A 21,594-nucleotide genomic window follows, 5' to 3' on the forward strand; every position below is an offset into this window, starting at 1 on the left:
TCTCATTTTACCTCCTCTTTAGGATCCTGTTTCTTTATTCAGCTCACAGGCCACAGTGCTTTTCATGTCTCTGCCACAGGGTAAAATTGTTTTCTAAATGCACATCTTTAAGTGGAATCCAGAAGAACACAAATTTGTATAAATATTTGACATGGCATGGCCATACAATCACAGATGATCTTAAGTGTTATGATAGGAAAATTTAAATCATGCATTACTTTAAAATAAAATATTTCCTTTTGATGATGTGCACATATTCATTGAATTAAGGAATCTTGGTGACTGTATGTAAGGTGGTATATTAATTGGTGTGCAGGACAGGGTTCCATGTTCTATTTTATTTTATTGGAACATATTCCCATTTTTCCTTGTAAACTTCCTATGATGCCTACAAGCATGCCTCCTTACCTGTCTCTAAGAAAGAAAGCTGTGCTTTTAAAATATGAAAACTGAAACTGGCAAGTGAGGGAACAAACTATGTACTTATTAAGATACTTTTTATCATACTTGAATCAAAATTATCTTCAATCCTCATGATCAAAGGATAGCTCACAAAAGATCCCCGCCCACAAAATACCTCTGGTAATGGAGATTTCTGATTTAGCCTCACCAGTTAAGCAGACAGAAATATGAATGTCTTACAAAATTCCCCTAGTTATCTGGAAGTGAAACTTATTTTTTTTTAAGTGCAGGTATATAAAGAAAACTAGAGTAACCAGAGGATCCTCAATGACCTTCAAATGTCTGAAAGAATTACAAACACAAATAAGAATCAGACATATCTGTCTAAATAACATTCATACTGATCTGAATGTTAATTACTGTGTCAGATAGCCATTGCTTCATAACACGACTCACAAAAGAAAATGGTTAAAGATGCTGACTTTATTACTCTATGGGAATCTATGGTCTGGAATTCTTTAAATCTCTTCCATCTTCTTATGTGTCTGTTGTCAGGTGTGAGTCAACTTAGGATGCTTTGATCTTTTTGGTTGTTATCTCTCACATATCTTTGGCCTAATAGTCTTTGACTGTTTTAGAGTGGCCTTAACTGGGACACTGACCTTCCCTACATTTGTCCTCTCATCTTCCAGCAGACCAGACTGGACTTGTTTGTATGGCTGAGTTAGGAATCTAAGAATGAAAAGCAGAAACATGCAGATATTTCTTGAAGTACGCTGTCAATATCATCATATTCTATTGGCCAAATCAAATAAAAGATCCTCATTTCCACTTTTATTCAAAGGTGGAAAAAGGCCCTTCACATCTTGGATGGAGTTGCACAGTCCTATTACAAAATATATTAATAAGAGAAAGTTAGAAGAATGGGGCCATCTATTCAGTGAGTCTACTATAGGTACTCATTTCATTTCAACTAAGTTATATTGGGATATTTTATTCCAGAGGACATGACACTCTGAGATGTAAATATTCCCAACATGCCCCTAATGTGGGCTCACCATTTCTAGGATAAGACAAAATATCAGCTTTTTAACTTTCCCCAAGGTACCCCATTGCATCCTAGGAATTTATGTTTAGCTCACTGATTACCAGAGCTTTGTACTTCTTGTTTCATTGCTACCAGCCTATTCTCATGTATATATTGTCATATTTGACCAAGCTGCGCATTAATGTATTAATTATGATTTCCATTCTAGCCCTGATAACTGAGGGTGTCAGTTACTACTGGGAAGAGATGATGTTTTAAATGGAAAGAGACAACAAAGAACAAGGAATTGGAAAAATGAAATAGTTTTGAAACATTTGGTCCATTCTCCTGGCAGGATTTGGCCCTTTCTAAATACAAGTTTTGAATAGAAATGGGGATTGAGCAGAGACAGAGGGCAGTGGAAACTCCAATATTGCCAGCAGGCATGGCTTGAAGGGATGCTGCAGCAACTCTGGCAAATTTTCTTTCATTTCAACCTAAATTTCATGACCAATTATTCTTCTCTTAGGCAAATAATATTTCATTGTCTTCCTGAGTTTTCTATGCCTTATTTTTGGATTTTCCTCTATGCTATACTCACTTCCTTGTAAGTATTATGATTTTCAAGAATATCTTAGAGTGGAGGACTCATCAAAGGATAATATTCAATATTATTAAGATGTCTATCCTACCAAAACAGATCTACACATTCAATGTAATCCCAATAAAAATCAACACAGCCTTCTTTAAGGAACTAGAAAAACTAACTATGAAATTTATTTGGAAAGGAAAGAGACCCCGAATAGCCAAAGACATATTGAAAAAGAAAAACGAAATTGGAGGAATCACACTTCCTGACTTCAAAATATACTACAAAGCTACAGTAGTGAAAACAGCATGGTATTGGCATAAGGAGAGACACACAGACCAATGGAATCGAATTGAAAGTTCGGATATAGAACCTCATGTATATAGCCATATAATATTTGATAAAGCCACCAAACCCTCTCAACTGGGAGAGAATGGCCTATTCAACAAATGGTGCCTGGAGAACTGGATAGCCATATGTAGAAGAATGAAAGAGGATTACCATCTCACACCTTATACAAAGATCAACTCAAGATGGATCAAAGACCTAAATGTAAGAGCCAAGACCATAAAGATCTTGGAAAGTAGTGCAGGGAAACATCTACAGGACCTTGTAATAGGAAATGGCTCCATGAATAACACACCAAAAGCACGAGCAGCAAAAGAACAAATAGATAAATGGGACTTCCTCAAAATTAAAGCCTTCTGCACCTCAAATGAGTTTGACAAGAAAGTAAAAAGGGAACCCACACAATGGGAGAAAATATTTGGCAACCATATATCTGATAAGAAACTTATAACTTGCATTATAAAGAACTCCTATATCTTGAAAATAAGAAGATAAACAACCCATTTAAAAAATGGGAAAAAGATTTAAACAGACACTTCTCCAAAGAAGAAATACAAATGGCTAAAAAAGCACATGAATAAATGCTCCAAATCTCTAGCTATCAGGGAAATGCAAATCAAAACTACAATGAGATACCATCTTACTCCCATAAGATTGGCAGCTATGAAAAAAACAGAAGACTACAAATGCTGGAGAGGATGTGAAGAAAGGGGAACACTCATCCACTGCTGGTGGGAATGCAGAAGGATCCAACCATTCTGGAGGACAGTTTGGCGGTTTCTCAAAAAACTAACCATAGATTTTCCATATGACCCAGCAATACCACTGCTGGGTATACACCCAGCAGAACTGAAAACAAGGACACAAACTGATATATGTACACCAATGTTCATAGCAGCGTTGTTCACTATCGCCAAAAGTTGGAATCAACCCAAATGCCCATCAACAGATGAGTGGATCAATAAAATGTGGTATATTCATACAATGGAATACTACTCAGCTTTAAGAACAAATGGCGTCTTTGGGACATGGAGCTGCCCTGGATGGTGCTTCAGGGGCAATCACCGGACATTGTAAATCCTCACAGGGCCCACTGGATGGAACGGGGGAGAGTGTGGGCCATGGTGTGAACCGTTGACCATGGGGTGCAGGGGTGCCCAAAGATATACTTGCCAAATGCAATGGCTGTGTCATGATGATGGGAGGGAGTCTTGCTGAGGGGGGGGAGAGGTGGGGTGGGGGAGGTAGGGTTCAATGGGACTTCATATATATATATTTTTAATGTAATATTATTACATAGTAAATTAAAAAAAAAAGATCAGTTGAGACTGAGAAACCTATTTGAAATACAAGAGATGTCAAGTAGACAGTTGAAGTTCAGAGGAAAGTTCTGCACTGGAGAAATAAATCTGGGAGTCTTAAGGATTTAGACAATGTATAAAGCTATGAAACAAACTGGATGTATCAGTTCAGGTTCTCCTATAAAGGAAGATGGAGTTAGAAGTAAAAGTGGTTTATTGGGGAGTAACACCTATGAAAGATAAAAGAGTTTGGTGAAAGTAGGATTTGGCAGGGAATATCTTCAGAAAACAACGGAGATCTGTACATTTCAGCCAACCAAATTGGAAGCTCCAAGGCAGAGTGCCCAAGAGAAGAGTATAGAATTGGTTAGAAAAGATGAGACCTTGCTAACCCCTCATACCCAGTCATTGTTTGTTGGTTTGTCTGTTTTTCTTTATGATTATTACTATTGAAATAAGGAAAAGGTTTAAAAATGATTGAAGTGATGAAGGCACAATTCTGTGAATATACCAAATACCACTGATTGCACATTTTGGATAAATTGACTGCTTTATTAATATGTATCTATAAAATAGATTTGTTTAAAAAAAAAAGAACAAATACACTACAAACACACGTGATAACATGGATGAATATTGAGAACCTTACGTTGAGTGAAGCAACCCAGGCATTGAAGGACAAATAGGACATGACCTCAATGATATGAAATAAGCAAGCTGCCTCAGATAGCTAGAGACTGGAAAATATGCTTACAGGAAATCGTGGGGGTGGAGGAAGGATGTGAGCCGACGTCTGCACGGGTGGAATCTATGATGAGCTGGTGGTAAGTATGAGCACAAAGAAGAGATAAAATGGGGGTAAGGAGTTGCCTTTGGGTGGGGCTTTGCAGGTTTGAGAGGGGGTGGGGATGGGCGGATGGGTAATATTGCCCAAAAAATTGGGGGAATGGAGGGGCAACATATGAACATAGGAGAGTGTCAGGTGTTGGTTGAGAGTAAAATGCTGAGAAAATCATATCAAAATATAATTAGGAGGGTTACCTGTTTAGGATGCTTGGAGGGGATGGTCTGATGAGGGACGGACTCCTGGGGAATATCTGAATGCTCATTTTGCCAGGGTGGGTTGTACCATTAGGTAGAGACCCAAGAAGGGAGAGTTGGGGTGGACCCACATCCTGGGGAGGACTAATGCCATCAAATAGAGGAAACTGTATCTCTCGAGAGAAAGGGTGGCTCCCAGGGCATTAGGGCAGTTGACAAGTCAGGCCCTGAACACTGTTGCAAGTATCTCTCGATGTGGCTCCTCAGGAAATGGAGATTGGCTGTCGCTGTGGGCCCCAAGGGGAGGGGAAAATGGATGTTGAACGGATGGAACCAAGGTAAATGTGGGGACAAGAGAGGAGTTTCGCGAGAGCACACAAGGATGGATATAAAACATGTAATATTACACCATAAACATATAGGGGATGACAGACTAATAATGTAAACCATAACGTAAAACATAAGATAACTAAAAAATTTAGAAAACTGTATATCCTAAAGATTGGACCACATTGTAAGCACAGATGTCACCTTGTTTGAAAGCTATTGTTTCGGAGTCTGTACATCAGTTTAAGTAAATATGATATGAATAAGTTAAAAGATTATCGCTTGGAAGGGAAAAGGTTTTATGGTGGATGTGTGGGAGTACTGTATATTGTATATATGAATTACTGTGATCTAGGACTCTTGTGAAGAGAAGCTCAATAATTAAGAAAAAGGAAAAGAAAAAGATAGGATGTAGAATTTTTCCAAATCAATACATACTCTAGATCTTACCTTTAAACTCATCGCTATATTCCATTTTACTAGTAAGGGAACTTGACATTATATTGGGCTTCGCTTTACAGGAAGTTTTGGATCACAGAGTGGTTCAACAATGGCAGCTGAGGAATACTGGTATGGGATGTTATTGACAGGCTATATGTGGTTGACAGGGAGTTATACAGGGCATATGTCCAGGGTGCATGGAAATGTTTGGATGTACTCAGAGTGGAAACAATTAAAAACAACAGCTGGGGGTGTACTGAGTTACTGGCCAGGGGGGCTCTGTCATGGTCCCTAGGGGAGCAGCGGCAGTCCCCCAGGTGCAACGGCAAGAACCAGGGAGGAATGAGGGTCCAACAGTGGGCTCCTGGTACTAATGACTATGCTTGTGAGCCTATACGCTTGCAATAAGAACAAGGCCTAGAGCAGCAGTGTGCCTGGGAGTTTCCTCCTGACAGCCTTCATGTTACTCAAATGTGGCCAGTCTCGAAGCCAAACTCAGCATGTAGATGCAGTGCATTCCCCCCAGCGTGAGACGTGACACCCGGGGATGAGCCTCCCTGGCACCGAGGGATCACTACCAAATACCAGCTGAAGATGCAACTAGAAAATGACCTTGAATTAAAGGTTCAACGCGGTTCAGCAGAATATCCCTGTCTACATACAATAACATGACTTCAAAATGCTGTTTGACCTAATGTAAGGGGAAAATGGAAAGGAGAACTGAGTTTATATGGCTATGAGTCTCTAAAAAAGAGTCTGGAGGTTATCAGAAGGATTGCCCTTATGCACACCTGAGCAGAGTCTCAGAGACAGGTAAAGTAGATACAACCCCAGGTATTGGTTCTTTTGAGGGCTAAAGAGACCCACGGGTTCTATGGTCATGGCAGATGGGGTTCACTGCCATGTCAGTTGGCCCTTCTTTGGAGTCGGTGTTTCTGCGTGATGGAACTGGACTCAGATGTAATCTCTTTTCACAACTTTCATGCTACTTTACTGGAATTGTAATTGGTGTTGGGGTTTAAGATATATTTAGGGGATTTGAATCTCTGGACTGTCAATATGATAGCCATGCCCTGAACCTCAACAGACTTCAACTCCTACACTCTGATTTATTGGACTTACCCCACTCAGCTAACATGGAGTTGAAGAATGTCAACCACCACACCATGGAGCCTAGAGAGCCTACAACTGAAAGCAGGAGGATTACATCCAGTATCCATGTGGAATCTAAGCCCCCTCTTGACATCGATGTGAAATGGACACAACCAATCCAATGTCCACAGAGAAAATGTGGCATTGGTGTGGGAAGGGTGGCCATGGTGGCTGCTGGGTGTGGGGAATGAGAGGAAGAGATGAGACCTGGAGGCATTTTTGGGACTTGGAATTGTCCTGGGTGGTGCTTCACGGACAATTATGGGACATTGTAGATCCCCCCAGGGCCCACTGGATGGAACGTGGGAGAGTGTGGGCTATGATGTGGACCATTAACTATGAGGTGCAGCGATGCCCAGAGATGTACTTACCAAATGCAATGGATGTGTCATGATGATGGGAGAGAGTGTTGCTGTGGGGGGTGTGGGGGGTGGGGGCGGTGGGGTTGAATGGGACTTCATATTTTTTGAATGTAATATTTTTTAAAAAATGAATTTAAAAAAGGATAATATTCAGTAAATGAATTTATCGTCATATGGCTTGCAGGGAATATAGCCATTTTGATCCCTTTGCATCTCTTTTATGGGTGACACAATTTTAATTCTTTTATAATGCATCATGATCATTGAATTTATTTAGGGTTTTTATTTAGCTGCAAGGTAAAGAAAGTCCAAACATAAAAATGTCTTTCAGAAATTAAGTCTTTATTAACCCACAAATCACAAGTCTAGAATTAGAGAACCCAGAACTAGGACAACAGCTCAATGAAATGACTATGGTGTGAGTATTCATTAATGTATTGTGTGGTTTTAATTCTCATGCTCACAGAATATGGGCTGAACCTCTAGGCACTGAATCTATAGCCCAGTTAGGAAGACTGAGGGAAGAATCATGGGTATAGTCAAATGTATTGAAAGATGAATTTTTGAGGAAGTGAAATATTATTTTCCTCAGTGGCTACACCAGTTTATATCCCCACTAACAATCCTCTAAATTTCAATTTCTTTTCATTATCCACAACACTTATTCTTTTTCCTGAATTTATTATAATAGCCCTTTTTGTGAACTTGAATTATTTTCACTGCATCTTTAATTTGTATTCCCCTAATAGTTAATGGTATAGAGCATCTTTTCATGTAATTATTACCCATTCATATACCTTCTTTAGAGAAATGTCTTTTCAAGTTCACTGGCAAGTTTTTTATTTGATTATTTTCCTTTTTGTTATGGCAATGTACATGTTATTTATATATTCTCTATATTATGCCCTCATCTGCGATATCTTTTGAAGCTATATTCTCCTCTTCTGTTGGTTGTCTATTTACTCTCTTTACAATTTAACTTGATGAATATTTTTAAGGAAATAATATTAATATATTATGTCTTTTTTTTTGCCTGTGCTTTTGGAATCATATCCAAGAATATATTGTCAAGTCTCAGTTGATGAAGATGTGTCCCTTTGTCATCCTCAAAAAATTTTTATAGCTTTAGCTCCTGTATTTTGGTACTTGATCTAATTCTAATTTATTTTTGTATGTGCTGTGAGATAGATGGTTAAGGTCATTCACCTACATTTATACATCTAGCTTTCCAAGGATTATTTGTTGAAGACTATATGTTCCCCAATGTATATACAAGAACAGTTATCAAAAATAAATTGCCAGGCAGGATGTTATTTATGCAATAATAGAAATGATTAAAACGCATCATAATATTTGTTACCAGCAGATATATTATAAGAGTATGACAGTGATTTAAAGGTAAAGTCTTAGGAAATGTATATTACTAGAAGGAAAGATAAAAAATGTATCACAAATCTATATAACACAGAGAAACCTCATGTGAAACATGGATATAGGTAATACTGCATATATAAGACTGTTTATACAAAAATATAAATACAAATAAACTAGAGAAATAGAAACAGATAGTAGCATTGTACAACAAGGGAAGCATAGAGGATTTGGAGTTGATTAATTCTTTGTCTGATTATTGTTTATTAGTATCAATATCAAAAATGTTCTAATAATGGTTGAAGCGAAGAGTATACAACATTGTGATTAAACCAGATCTTGTAGAATGAAAAGTTTCTATAAAATTCACACCCAAAGCACAAGCAATGAATGAAAAATAAATTGGTCTTCTTCAAAATTAAAGTATTTTTCACTTCAAAGCATTTTGTTAAAGTGAAAAAGGAGACTATGAATGGTAGAAAATATTTCTGAGCCATTTCTCTGATAAAGTCCTAATATCCTCCCCTTATAAAGAAACATTACATCTCAAAAATGAAAAGATAAGCATTAAAAAAAAAGTACAAGAGATTTTACTAGAAACTTTTCTAAAGTGGAAACACAAATGCTTAAAAAGCACATGAAAAGATGTTCAACATCATATCTAGACCTAAAAAGGTAAATACAAACCAAAACTACAATGAGATATCATCTTCCATCTATTAAAGTGGAGGCTATAAATAAAATACACAGAAAACCCTAAATGTTGGAGAAGATGTGGAGGAAATTGTGCCTTCATTCACTGTTGGTGACAATGTATAATAGTTTCAGTCTTTGAGGAGGATGGCTTGGCAGCTACTCAGGAAGCTAAGTATAAAATTGGCATTTGTTCCAGCAATCCAATGCTGGGTATATAGCCAAAAGAATTGAAAGCAGGGGCACAAACAAATATAAGTACACCAATGTTCATAACAGACTGATTCACTATTGCCAAAAGTTGGAAGCAACACAATTGTCCATTAGTGGATGAATGGATAACTAAATTGTGGTATTTACACACAATGGTATATTGCTCAGCTGTATGAAAGAATGAAGTATTGACACATGCAAGAATGTGGATGAATCTTGAAGATTCATTGACTTAAGCCAGTAACTAAAGGACAAATATTGCATGACCTCACTGATATAATGCCTCTCTGTTGGAAGCACTGTGAGTATCACCATTCTAAAATTCTCGTTTGTGGATTGCAAATTGAGTAGATTTACAGAGGTAGAGTCTGGAAAGTAGGTTATTAGTTCACATAAAAGGAGTAGAGTGTGGTAAGTTTATGCTCAAAATGGGCAAAACCAGTTTAAGGGATGGTTTGGCATTAAAGAGGGTGATGGTGGTACAGGGACTTGAGTGGGGTTGAGGGTTCTGGAATGTGAGAGTGATAAGGGTGGTTGGTTGTGTGAACTATCCATGGAGATGTAGTGAGAGCTAGAGGAAAGAACAGATAAATCCTTGAGATTCTAGGTCTGTGGTTGAAACTACAATGGTGGGAATGTTCTTTTGGCAAATATGGCAGGGAAGGGTCACTCGTGCAAGGCATCAGTGGTGGGGCATATAAAAATTGTTTTATGATTTGTATTCACTTCATATTCTTTGGGAAAGCTGTGAATTCATTCTCATTTAATTTTTTATTAACCCACATGTTCAGACTCAGTTTTTGTGTCATACCCACACCAGAACTGTGATTTTTATGGAAGGCTATTTCACTCACGAATTCTTAAAATATTTCTGTGCTTTGATTTACCATTATCTGAGAATTAAAAACCTTGAGCTGGGTCATTTCTTTCTGGAAGTCTCTCTTGTGCAAGTAAATGCCCCATCTCACTCCTCTTTCCTTAAGTTATGTTTGCCAGAAAAATAATGTATCACATAAACTAGTGAGTTTGTGAAAATCTTTCCTAGGCAGTGCTCTAGGGGATATTGCAAACCACCACACCAGGGAACCCAGAGTGCCTACAACTGCAAGCTGGAGAATTGCATCCATCAACCATGTGGGCTCTAAGCCACCCTCTTAGTTTAGAGTTGAAGTGGACTTTATCATCCCAGGGTTCACAGATGGAGGAAAGAAATAGGGATTAGTGTGGACTTACTGGTATTCTACTTTAGAACTTTTATAACTGTAACAATGGAAGAAACTGTATCATTTATATGGAGACGGTGGCCATGGTAGTTGCTGAAGGCAGAGAGAGGGAAGAGAAGATGTGATGTGGGGGCATTTTGGGGACTTGGAGTTGTCCTAAATGATATTGTTGGGACAGAAACTGGATGTTATATATCCTGCCATAAACCACTGAATGGACTGGGGGAGAGTGCAAACTACAATATAAACTCTATTCCATGCAGTGCAGCAGTGCTCCAAAATGTATTCACCAAATGCGATGAATGTGCCACAATGATGAAAGAGGTTATTGATAAGGGAAGGGTGGGGGTTAGAGATATTGGAAACTCTGATATTTTTAATGTAACTTTTTTTTGTGATCTATGTATCTTTAATTAAAAGAATTTAAGTTAATTAAAAAGTTAAATAAGTAAATAAAAGTCAGTACTTTTTCTATTAAAAAAAACATATAGGATGATTAAGTTAGACATCTTGCATTTTAATTTGTCCGAGGCAGACATGATATGAGGAATATGCATTACCAGAAAGATGCCCCTGGTCACTGAAACCATGTTGTAAGAACACGTGGAGTGTCAGCTCCCTCTTGCCATTTTTTAAACCGGGCAATGCAGTGACAACATGGGTCCCATCAATTTGGTAGAAAGATGAGGGAAGTGAAGAATTCTTTCCCTGAACTTTAGGAAATAGATTTTTGTTTGTTTGTTTAGGGAGGTGAGGTTTCCATTTTTTTTCCTTTTTGGCTTTTACTTTGAAGTCTTAAATTTTATACTGTAGGCTGAATAGTTGACAGGCAATGAACTGGTCAAGAAACCATGGAAAATTGTTCAAAATTTCTTGTGTTAGTTAACAGGCTTCTGAATGCATTACTGTGGTCCACAGAGAAGGCTGGAGAAGGTAGCAAGGAGATACTCTACCCACTACTGCAGATTTAAAACAAAGTTGATGTGTCTGTAGAATTACAACTTGTTTTTATGCAGTTTACTATTTTTATTTAACCAAATAAACAAGAGGTGTTTTTTTTTCCCATGGAACAAATATATAGTGAAACATATTTTTCCAAGCTATACATAAACTAGTGGTATATATTTACCTTCTGAAATACTGTCATTGATGTTTTCATTTCCAACTATTTGGTATATATTCCCAGATTTCTATCCTTCAAAAATGTGTTTTTGCAATCAGTTATTTTACAAAAGAGTTTGCCTGCAGGGCTTATTTTCATAAATCAGAAATCTCTGTACCTCTGTAATTTTTTTTCTTTAAACAGAACTCTCTTTAAAAGCAGAAAGCTTTTTTTTTTAAGAATTTTGAGAAAAAAATAGAGCAAGCATGCACACTCATTGAAGAATGTAGAGTTATGTCTTTCAAGTAACTAGAAGTATAGAAAACACCAAAAAACAGGCCTGCTAAGAAAGTTGATACTTCTGTTACCATCAGGAAATCTGTATACTCAAAAAGACTCCACTGAGATAATTAGTTCCACAAATATGCTCCCTTTCTGCAATCAGGTAGTATGAGGCTCTTGCCTGAAGTATTGATTAATAGGTACCATACTTCCTACTTCCCCATCTTCTAGAGTAAAGGAAGACAAACCATAAAGAGGGAGAAAAGGCTGCCAAGAGAGAAAATGGAAGGAATATCATTGATGTGAAGGCAGTGGCCACTGGAGGTTCTCAGGGCAGGGAAATAGAAAACAGGTGTAATTCACAGACATTTTTGGGACTTGGGAACTGACCTGAATGACATTACACTGTCAGATACAGGCCATTATATATCTTGCCATAATTTACACAATTGAGTGGGAGAGAGTGTAAACTACAATGTAAACTTTAGTCCATGCTTAGTGGCAATGCTCCAAAATGTGTTTATGGTTTGCAATGAATGGAACACACTACTGAAAGATATTGCTGATGTGGGAAAAGGTGGGAGACGTGGGGAGTTGGGCATATGGAAACACCCTATATATTCTCTGTAGCATATTATGTAATTGAGGTATATTTAAAAACAAATTAAAAATGAAAAGACAAAAAAAAATAGAGCCTACCCACTCTACCAACATCACAACATATGTAGATGCGAAGGTGGACGCCAAACTTACCTATACTTTAAGTGTAATTAAGGAGAGAAGGTGATTGTATTTCTTTTAAAATCTCCTGAGAACTTCTTCTGTTTTCTTACTGACATACCTAGTGGGTACATTCATTGTTTCTTGAGAAAAATTGTTAAACGAATGTCATGAGTGAGTGATGGAAACTGTGTCAACTCTGCTCTGCACTCCTTGATCTTACTTACTACTCCATTCCTGCATCTCCTATTTTCCTTCCAGTAAAAAAAGAATTCCTGGTTTTGTCACTTGAATTTTGCTCTAATCCAGGACTCTAAAATATGTGTAAACAATATTGATTCATTCTGAACTGAGAGTATAAATTTGTTCTTATGGAAATCTAAATTTATTCCTGTAGAATCTATAAACGGCTACAAGAAAACAACAACAATAACAAATCATCTGCTATCTGTGAAAAGTAAGAGCAGTTTAGGGTTTTGTTTAAGGGAAAACTTTTAGGGGGCCTAAAATATAGATTTCAGTTAAATTTTCATACACTGAATGAGGGATAAACACTAGTATACAGAGAGAAATACTAGTATTTTTCCTGGAGAAGTGGGAGACTTAATTGTTGCCAGAAAAGCATGAAATATATGTGATATAAAAGGAGGAGAAGACTCATTTTGAGTGAGCCCCTTTCTATTCAATTTTATTAATTATTTAATAATTATTTTGGGGCCCTACCATGAGAAATTTAGAAAAGATGAGCACTGTCAATTGAAGATTAACTGTCCAGAGTATGGAAATGAGAATAAATACTCTTAGATCCAGGGTACATCGTTTAAACTAAGACCCAGTAGAAAGCAATAATAGAGCCCTTACCTCATAATGCACCATGATAATGTAGCAAGCGTCTAAGTGAGTATATTTCAAACACAGGAGTGATGGTTTCTTCCTCAACTTCCAAGAGCTGAGTTTCCAATGGAAGCAAATTCTAAGGGTCCTGGATTTACTCTCCTAGTATCTTTCCCCTATCTTGCCATCTTCATTTCCCCTCACTACCAGATCACCTTCTCAGAAGAATTGGAAGCAGAGTCATAGCTCTGAGATACATTAGCCTAAATATGGTTACATAGTTACATATGTGTTCCATCTCCCGGAGTTTCTAGAATGTAGAATTTTATTTTAATTCTCTATTATCCAAGGAGCAAAAAGCCAGTGGAACAAAAAAATTACTGGAATGAATCAGAGAAGTCTCTTTTGCTTTGGGAAGGTAACATCATAGGAAGGAATGCTTTACTGGCAGAAAATGCGGGGACACAGAAAGTGTCAGCTGTAGGGAAGTCCAATAGTATAAATTTGATTTATTTTTTAATTTCCTTTTCAGGGTGGTGGTAATGGCCTTGATTTTCATTGTGACAAAATTTCTCCCAATTCTACTACATGATTAATTTTAAATTTTTATCATTTTACATATTAATCATACAGGTTATAATTGACTTGCTATTGAAATATTTTTATGACATTTAAAATATTTAAATGATATTTCTCATTTTCTAAAACTCATTAAAAAGTATAGTTTCATATACTGAATCAGAATCATTTCAAAATCTGAAACAGTTAAAGCCTTTTTCACACTGCTTTTCTTCTGGTTCTTAGCTATGGCAATTTGTTTTCTTAGTGTCTATGGTGATTTTTCAAATCATGTTTGTTTAATTTGCTGGGCCAATATGAGTGAGAATTCTTGGGGGACTTAGTGGGAAAGAGAGGATACACATTTGACTTTATTTTGCCATCAGCCAAACAGAACCATTTAATATTAACTTTTCCACCTAGAGCTTTTACGACCAAAGAGATGCTATGATTTCAGCCTGCATGCTGGCCCCTCATTCAGAGAGCTTTCCCACTTTGAAATGCCAGGGTCTGGATAAATGTGTATCTTGATACTCTTATTTGATTACTGTGTATATAAACTGTTAACTTTTACAATGCCACTATGATGCCAATGATTAACTTTTCTATTTCTTTTATTTGCAATGATCCCCTCTTATACAATAGTCTCTTACAAAAGTGTCATTTGCATACGCAACCTATTTACCAATATATAATCTCAACTTATTCAGGTATGATAGTGTCAAAATTGTAGTTAGTACTTGAACTCTTCTACCCATCATGGTCCATTATTTATTTTAAGGCAAAATTATGTATTTTTGTTAGACCAGGTTAGGGATGAGTTTAAAAGATTCAGAAATATTTATAAGTATGAATACTTACATTAAAAGATAAACCATGAATCAATAGTCTCTCTACAGATTTATGGGAACTATAAAAAGAAAGGCAAACTAACATTAAAGCTTGTAGAAGGAAAGAAATAACAAAGATTCAAGTGGAGAGAAATGAAATAGTATATAGAAAAACAATTGAGAGAACTAATGAAATTGGTTCTTGCAAAAGATCAATAAAATTTCAAAAATTTTTTTAATTGAAAAAAGAAAAAAAGAGATGATACAAATTACCAAAATCCAAAATGAGATTGGGAATATTAATAGATATTGCTGACATTAAAGAGCTTATGAACGATAGTATGAACAATTGTCTGATAACAATCTAGACAATCTAGAAGAAATGGACCAACTCCTAGAAACACACAATTTACCTAAATTGACTGCAAAGAAATAGAAGATCTCAACAAAAGTATAATAAGTAAGGAGATTCAATTAGTTAGCAAACACCTTCCAGGATCAGACAGTTTCCATATTCAGAGAAGAGTTAATTATAATACTTTACAAAAATCTTCCAACTTAAAGTCAGGTTATCTCATCCAAAATAATTCTAGGATCAGACAGGACAGTTTCCATAATGAAATCTCTGAAATATTCAGAGAAGAATTAATTACAATACTTCACAAAAATCTTCCAACTTGAAGTCAGGATATCTCATCCAGAATAATTCTCTGAGGATAAAGTTATTTAATACAAAAGATACATAAGGTCATAAAAAGGAAAGAAAACCAAGGACCAATTGACCTTATAGATGTAGATTCAAAAATCTCTACACAAACTAGCGTACTGAATACAATAGAATATTAAGGGAAGTGTCCAATATGATCAAGTGGTATTTGTCACAGAATGCAAGGGGGGCTCTATATAAGAAAATGAATGTAATACGCCACATTATCCAAATGAAGAGGAAAACACGTGAATATCTCAAATGATGGAGAATTGCGAATAATAAATTCCAACACAGTTTCAAAATGAAAACACTCAGAAAAATAATAGGACAAACTTCCTCAACATAATAAATAGCATATTTGTAAAAACATGGGTAATCTCATCCTCAGTTCTGACAGAGTGAAAGCCATCCCATTGCTGACTTGAAAAAGACAAGGATGTCTGCTTTCACTATTGCTATTCCACTACTGTACTGTATGTTATGGACTTTAGGCTGTAAAACCAAATAAAAAGCATCCAAATTAAAATAGAAGATGTAAAACTACTTGTTTTCAGTGATATTGTGATTACTTATTAGAACATGCCAGAACTTACACAAGAAAACTCTAGAATTCATAAAAGAATTCAGCCAAAAGCAAGCAACAAGATTAAAATGCAAAATTAATTGTGTTTTATACACCAGCAAAGAATATTTTAAATGGATGTTTTTTAAAAAGCTATTCAATATAGCCTCTAAAGAGCAAAATGCTTAGGAATAATTTTAAGTAAAGAGGTTGTACAAAGAAAACATCAAAAAAATGCTGCAAGAAATTAGAAAAGACCTAAGTAAAGGGAAAGGCAGTCTGTGAACATGGATAGGAAGATTTAATATTATCAAAAAGTCTGTACTACGCAAAGTGTTCTCTAGCTTCAATGTAATCCTCAGCTAAGTCTCAGGAGCCTTTTTAGCAGAAATGGAAAAGCTGATCCTGATCTACATAGAAATACACTTCAGTAGGACTCCAGGACCACCTTAGGGTTTTTAAATTATTTATTTCCTTGACTCTTGCCTTGCTTTGCCTGTGAGATGTTTATGAGGAAACAAAATATCTTACCTTTCTCTTAATTCCCAGAACATAGTTTACTGTTCACCATACAGTACTGCTGAATAAATATTTGTTGAATGAGAAAACTAATGTTTAAGTGACCTGAACAAATATTGCTAACTATGGGGGAGAAAAGTAGTGAGACAAGAAGGAATCCTGTAGAGAGAGGGAAGCCGAATTGTATGAGAGCCAAATCCAGAGGAGAGAGATTGGTGACATAATATATTTTAGTGTACTCAGAATCTCTCTCCAGAATCAGAGATAAGGAAATCATTTTGGGAACCCTTGCAATGTTAGAACTCTCACCTAAAAAGAGGTGATCTCCTAGGAAGGAAAGTGTCCACTGGGATAAGAGATGAACATGGATCTCCAAAGCTATCTCCCAAGGGTCAAAATCATCATGTTTGCATTGTGTTTTCCTTTCTTATCTCCATAGAAGTAAATACCTCAGTGATAAGAGAGACAAAAGAATACTTGACTAATGACTCTTATGGGAAAAGACTCCCTCAAGGAATGGAGACTCTAAATTATTACCCTACCCTCTCTCGAGTCTACTTTACTAATCTCTGTTGAAGAGAAAATGTAATCTTGTCTTCTAGAGACCCATGAATGGTTCAAACTCACTTTTAATCCTGGGAGCAGAATTTCCATTCTCATTCATCATTCAAGAAATATCTTCATTGAAGAACCTAGGCTCTGCCTTGATAATTTTGGGGTGAGACACAGAATCTTCTCCAGTGCTGGAGGATTATATGGAACTCCAGGAACCACTTTTATTAGTAGCAAATTAAGGAGCATCAACAGATTCTGCATGTAAGTAAGCTTAAAATACAAAGTCCTGCCATCTTAAAAAGCCTGATTGTGGTGGGAGATAACACAGACAACAAACTGTCTTCTTTCTCCAATTTGATTCCGCTTGCTTTAGCTCTCACTCATTGGACTTCTCTTTCTCGGAAGCATGTTTTCCTTGTTTCACTGTTTCTTTGTCTACAATTGTTGCAAGAATCTGTTTTACCGTGTTCATTCATTTTTTTTTCTCTTTTAGTCATTGAACAAACCAATAGTTATCAAGTAGCTCATTGCAGACACTAAGTATTAATTTGGGAATAAGGAAATGAGTAAGACATTGTTCCTTATCTCAGACAGATAAGAGGCAAGAGAAATAGAAGTGAATGCATTCAGTATCCTGTGATGGCCTTGAAATCCTGCTGAAGTGGATCCAAAAGTTTGGACTCAACCTCTGGAGGTTAGTGAAGGTTTCAAAAGGGAGCTAATGATTGCCCTGAGCCTTGATGTAAGAATTGGGTAATTTCAAGAGGAGAAAGTGGTATAAGCACAGTAAGAAGAAAGGACAGGAAGCCAAAAATTGGATCAATATAACTGTAAGTTGTGAGTTTTAAAAAATATATGTCTCTTAATATCTGATGAACATTGAGTGGCAGAGCATGAAAAATGGCATATAACCCTGGTCAGGGTGGCAACAGGCAGATAACAAAGAGCCTTGAGATTTGTCCACAAGATGGATATTTATGTTTAAAGTTATTGGAAAGACAGTGAGGGATTTAAGAGATGAAGTTCATGAAAAGCCTTGCCATGACAAAAGTTCACTCTATGTCAGTGTGACTCAGGTGATGTCAAATCCCCAGGGAGAAGATGAGGGATGGAAATAGCACAGTAGAAGTAGGAAGGACGTGTGGGGAGTGAGTCAGTGTGGGGTTAAATGACAATAAATAAAAATATTCATTACTATACTAGGCACAATATTAGACATTTTGTATTATTTTATTTAATTCTTTCAGTTACTATACAAAATCATTTTTCACTATTCTGATTTAATAGGGGAAGAATGTGTGACTTACAGCAATGTGATATTCTTGTCCAAGGCTTGTAATTGTGTCTGGATTGTTCCTTAGAGTTTGATCTTCCTAAGTTTTTGCATTTCACTAATAATTGCTGTCTTAATAAACTCAAAATCTTAGAACAGTGCTACATTTACAGTAAAATTGCAAGGATAGTAGAGAGGGTTATCAAGAACCTCTCACCTACTTTCTCATGTTAACATCTTCCATTCAAAACACCACATTATATTTATTTGTAATTTACTTCTAGGCCCTTCCTGGCACTTACACCTTCTCAGACTCTCCTCATTTTGATGACCTTTATAGATTTGAGGTGGGCAAGTCAGCTATTTTGTATAGTTTCGCTCAGCTGAAAATTTTCTGATGCACTTGTCATGATTAGACTGGGTTTATGGGATATATAAGAAGATATCTGAGATAAAATTACATCATCTCCAGGATACACCCTACCATCTTGGCTTATCATTGTTATTGTTGATGTGCTCAACTGTGTTTTGAGGTCCCCCCAGTATAAGTCCCTCAGTTTTCTGCCTTTCTATATGTCACCTTTGGAAATTAGTTTTTATGTGTAACCCACTTTCAGCAGTGGGATTTTTTCTCCACTGCCTTGAGAGAACAATATCTTAAAAAATTATTGGATTTCATCTGCAAAGAAAATATATCTCATTTATTTAATCAATATTTCTTTTTAGATCAGATTTGACTCATGAGATTTATTTTATACTTTGGGTTGTGTACTACTTTATTCAGTTATTCAGTATGTTCCAGTTTTGGCCATGGGAGCTCTGTCAGCTGTGCCCTGTGTCTATTTGACATTATCCCCATTGTTGAGGATTTTACTTCTGTACAATGAGATGCTCCAAGCTCTTTTTGTGTATTTCTTGTCGAAGTCCTGCAGTCAGCAGTTTCTTCAAAAAGACTCATATTATATAATGGTGTTAAAATCTGAAGTTTCAACATAATATGTTTCTTTCTACAGGACCCTCTCCGTGGAGATTGCAAGGAAATATATTTGTGCATACTATCATGTATATATACATATATCTGTTAATATTGCTACATGCAAACTTCTGTATCTATATTCACCTCCGCATGAATTCATAGTGCTGTATTTAACTATAAACCATTGACACAAAACAGTCCAATGTCCTCCCTTCTTTATCTGTAAACTCTCACTCCACAGAGAGAAGCATATTTCCACATCTACCCTCCATTTCCTTCATTGCAATACCAGAGTAATGTATAAAAGTAAAAGATTTGTTAACTACCTTGGTGGTATACAACTTTATCAACTAGAGTACTATATTTATGTAGTGTCCACTGACTTCATTTTACAGACTCTATTCATATCTAATATTACCATTTCAGCAAATTTCCTCCCAAAACCTTCATTGAGGGCATTTCATGCATTTGTCAGACAGTTAGGTCATTTTTGAATGTTTTGCTTTTCTTATAAGTGAATTTTTACTTCCATACAGTAATGTTCCCCCTTTGTGTTTTCGAGTTCAATGGTTTTTTACAAATGCATAATGTCACCATATTCCTACAATTACAGTATACTATAGAACAGTTTATTTGCACTGAAAATTCCCCTGTGCTTTACCTATTCAATCCTCTGCCCCCTCTGTATAACCCTGGGAACCAGTCATCATTCTTTTGCCCTGTTGTTTTGTCTTACCCAGAAGGTCATGAAATATATTGATATCAAATATATGTCATGTTTAGACTGGTTTCTCTAGCAACAATCATTTGAGATTCTTCTTGTCTTTTTTAGCTTTTTTTAATGTATACTTATATGCAAACTGTGTATCTTCTTGTTTGGGACTCTTTTGCCCATTTTTTAGGAGATACAATGCATTGAACACAGGACCTTATACATGGGAAGCAGGTGCTCAACCAAAGAGCTGCATCTGCTTGTCAATGGGAGTTGAGTTGTTTGTTTGTTTGTTTGTTTGTTGTTTGGTTTTTAAGAAGGTGCTGGGAATTGAACCGGGTAATTAACCCCTTGAACTACATTCACCCCCAGCCTATTTTGTAAATATTTTTATTGAAGAAGTTGTAAAATTACAAAACAATCATGCAGATATGCAGAATCCTATACAACAACCCTTCACCAGCAAATCACATCATTGTGGAACAATTGTTACAGATTATGAGATTTATCATCAGACTATTGCCACTAACTATGGTCTGTAGCGTATTTTTGATGTGTTATTTCCATACCTCCTCACCCTTAACATGTACATCTTTGACATTGATGCAAGAATATTACAGTATGGTTATTAATTTTTATTCAGTTTTGCTTTCTTAATTTTGTTGTCAAGAATTCTTTGTACTTTTGAATACAAATAATTTATTGGATATATGTTTTGCAAATATTTCCCCCAGTCTGTTGACTTTTTTTTCATTCCCTTATCAATGTCTTTAACAGACCAGAAGTCTTCATTTTACTAAAGTACTCCTAATGAATTTTCTCCTATCATGGACTGTACTTTGAGAGCTATGCCTAGACACTCATCACCAAAACCTGGACCTTTGATTTTTTTGTATGTTTTATTCTAGCAATTTTATACATTGCATTTTACATGTGAGTGTATGATTCACATTGGGCTAACTTTTCTGAAATGTGCACAATCTGTACCTAATTTCTGATTTTGCTTGGCATATGTATTTCCCATTGTTCCAGAACCATTTGTTGAAAAGACAGTATTTTCTCCATTGAGTTGATCTTTCTCCTTTGTTATAGAATATTTGATAGCATTTGTGTGGCTGTTTATGCATTCTCTAACATTAGATTATGTATCTATTTTAAAAAGACAACACTGATTATTATTTTAGTAAGTCTTAAAATCAGTTAGTGTGATCCTACAACTCTGATCTTCTTCAATTTTATATTGACTTTCTAGGTTTAGTCATTTCATAAAAATTTTAGAATTAGTTTTCAGTATCCTCAAAATAACTTGCTTGCATTTATAACTGGGTTGAGTTGAAAGTACAGATCAGTTTGGAAAGAAATGGCATCCTAGCAATATTTTGTATTACATATGTTAAAGCAGAATAGCTCTAATTAATTAATTAATTGTTTTAAACTCTTAATTGTAGTAACTTATACACACCTAAAATTTT

This window comes from Dasypus novemcinctus, chromosome 27 (assembly GCF_030445035.2).
Source record: "Dasypus novemcinctus isolate mDasNov1 chromosome 27, mDasNov1.1.hap2, whole genome shotgun sequence".
In the NCBI taxonomy this organism is placed as follows: Eukaryota; Metazoa; Chordata; class Mammalia; order Cingulata; family Dasypodidae; genus Dasypus; species Dasypus novemcinctus.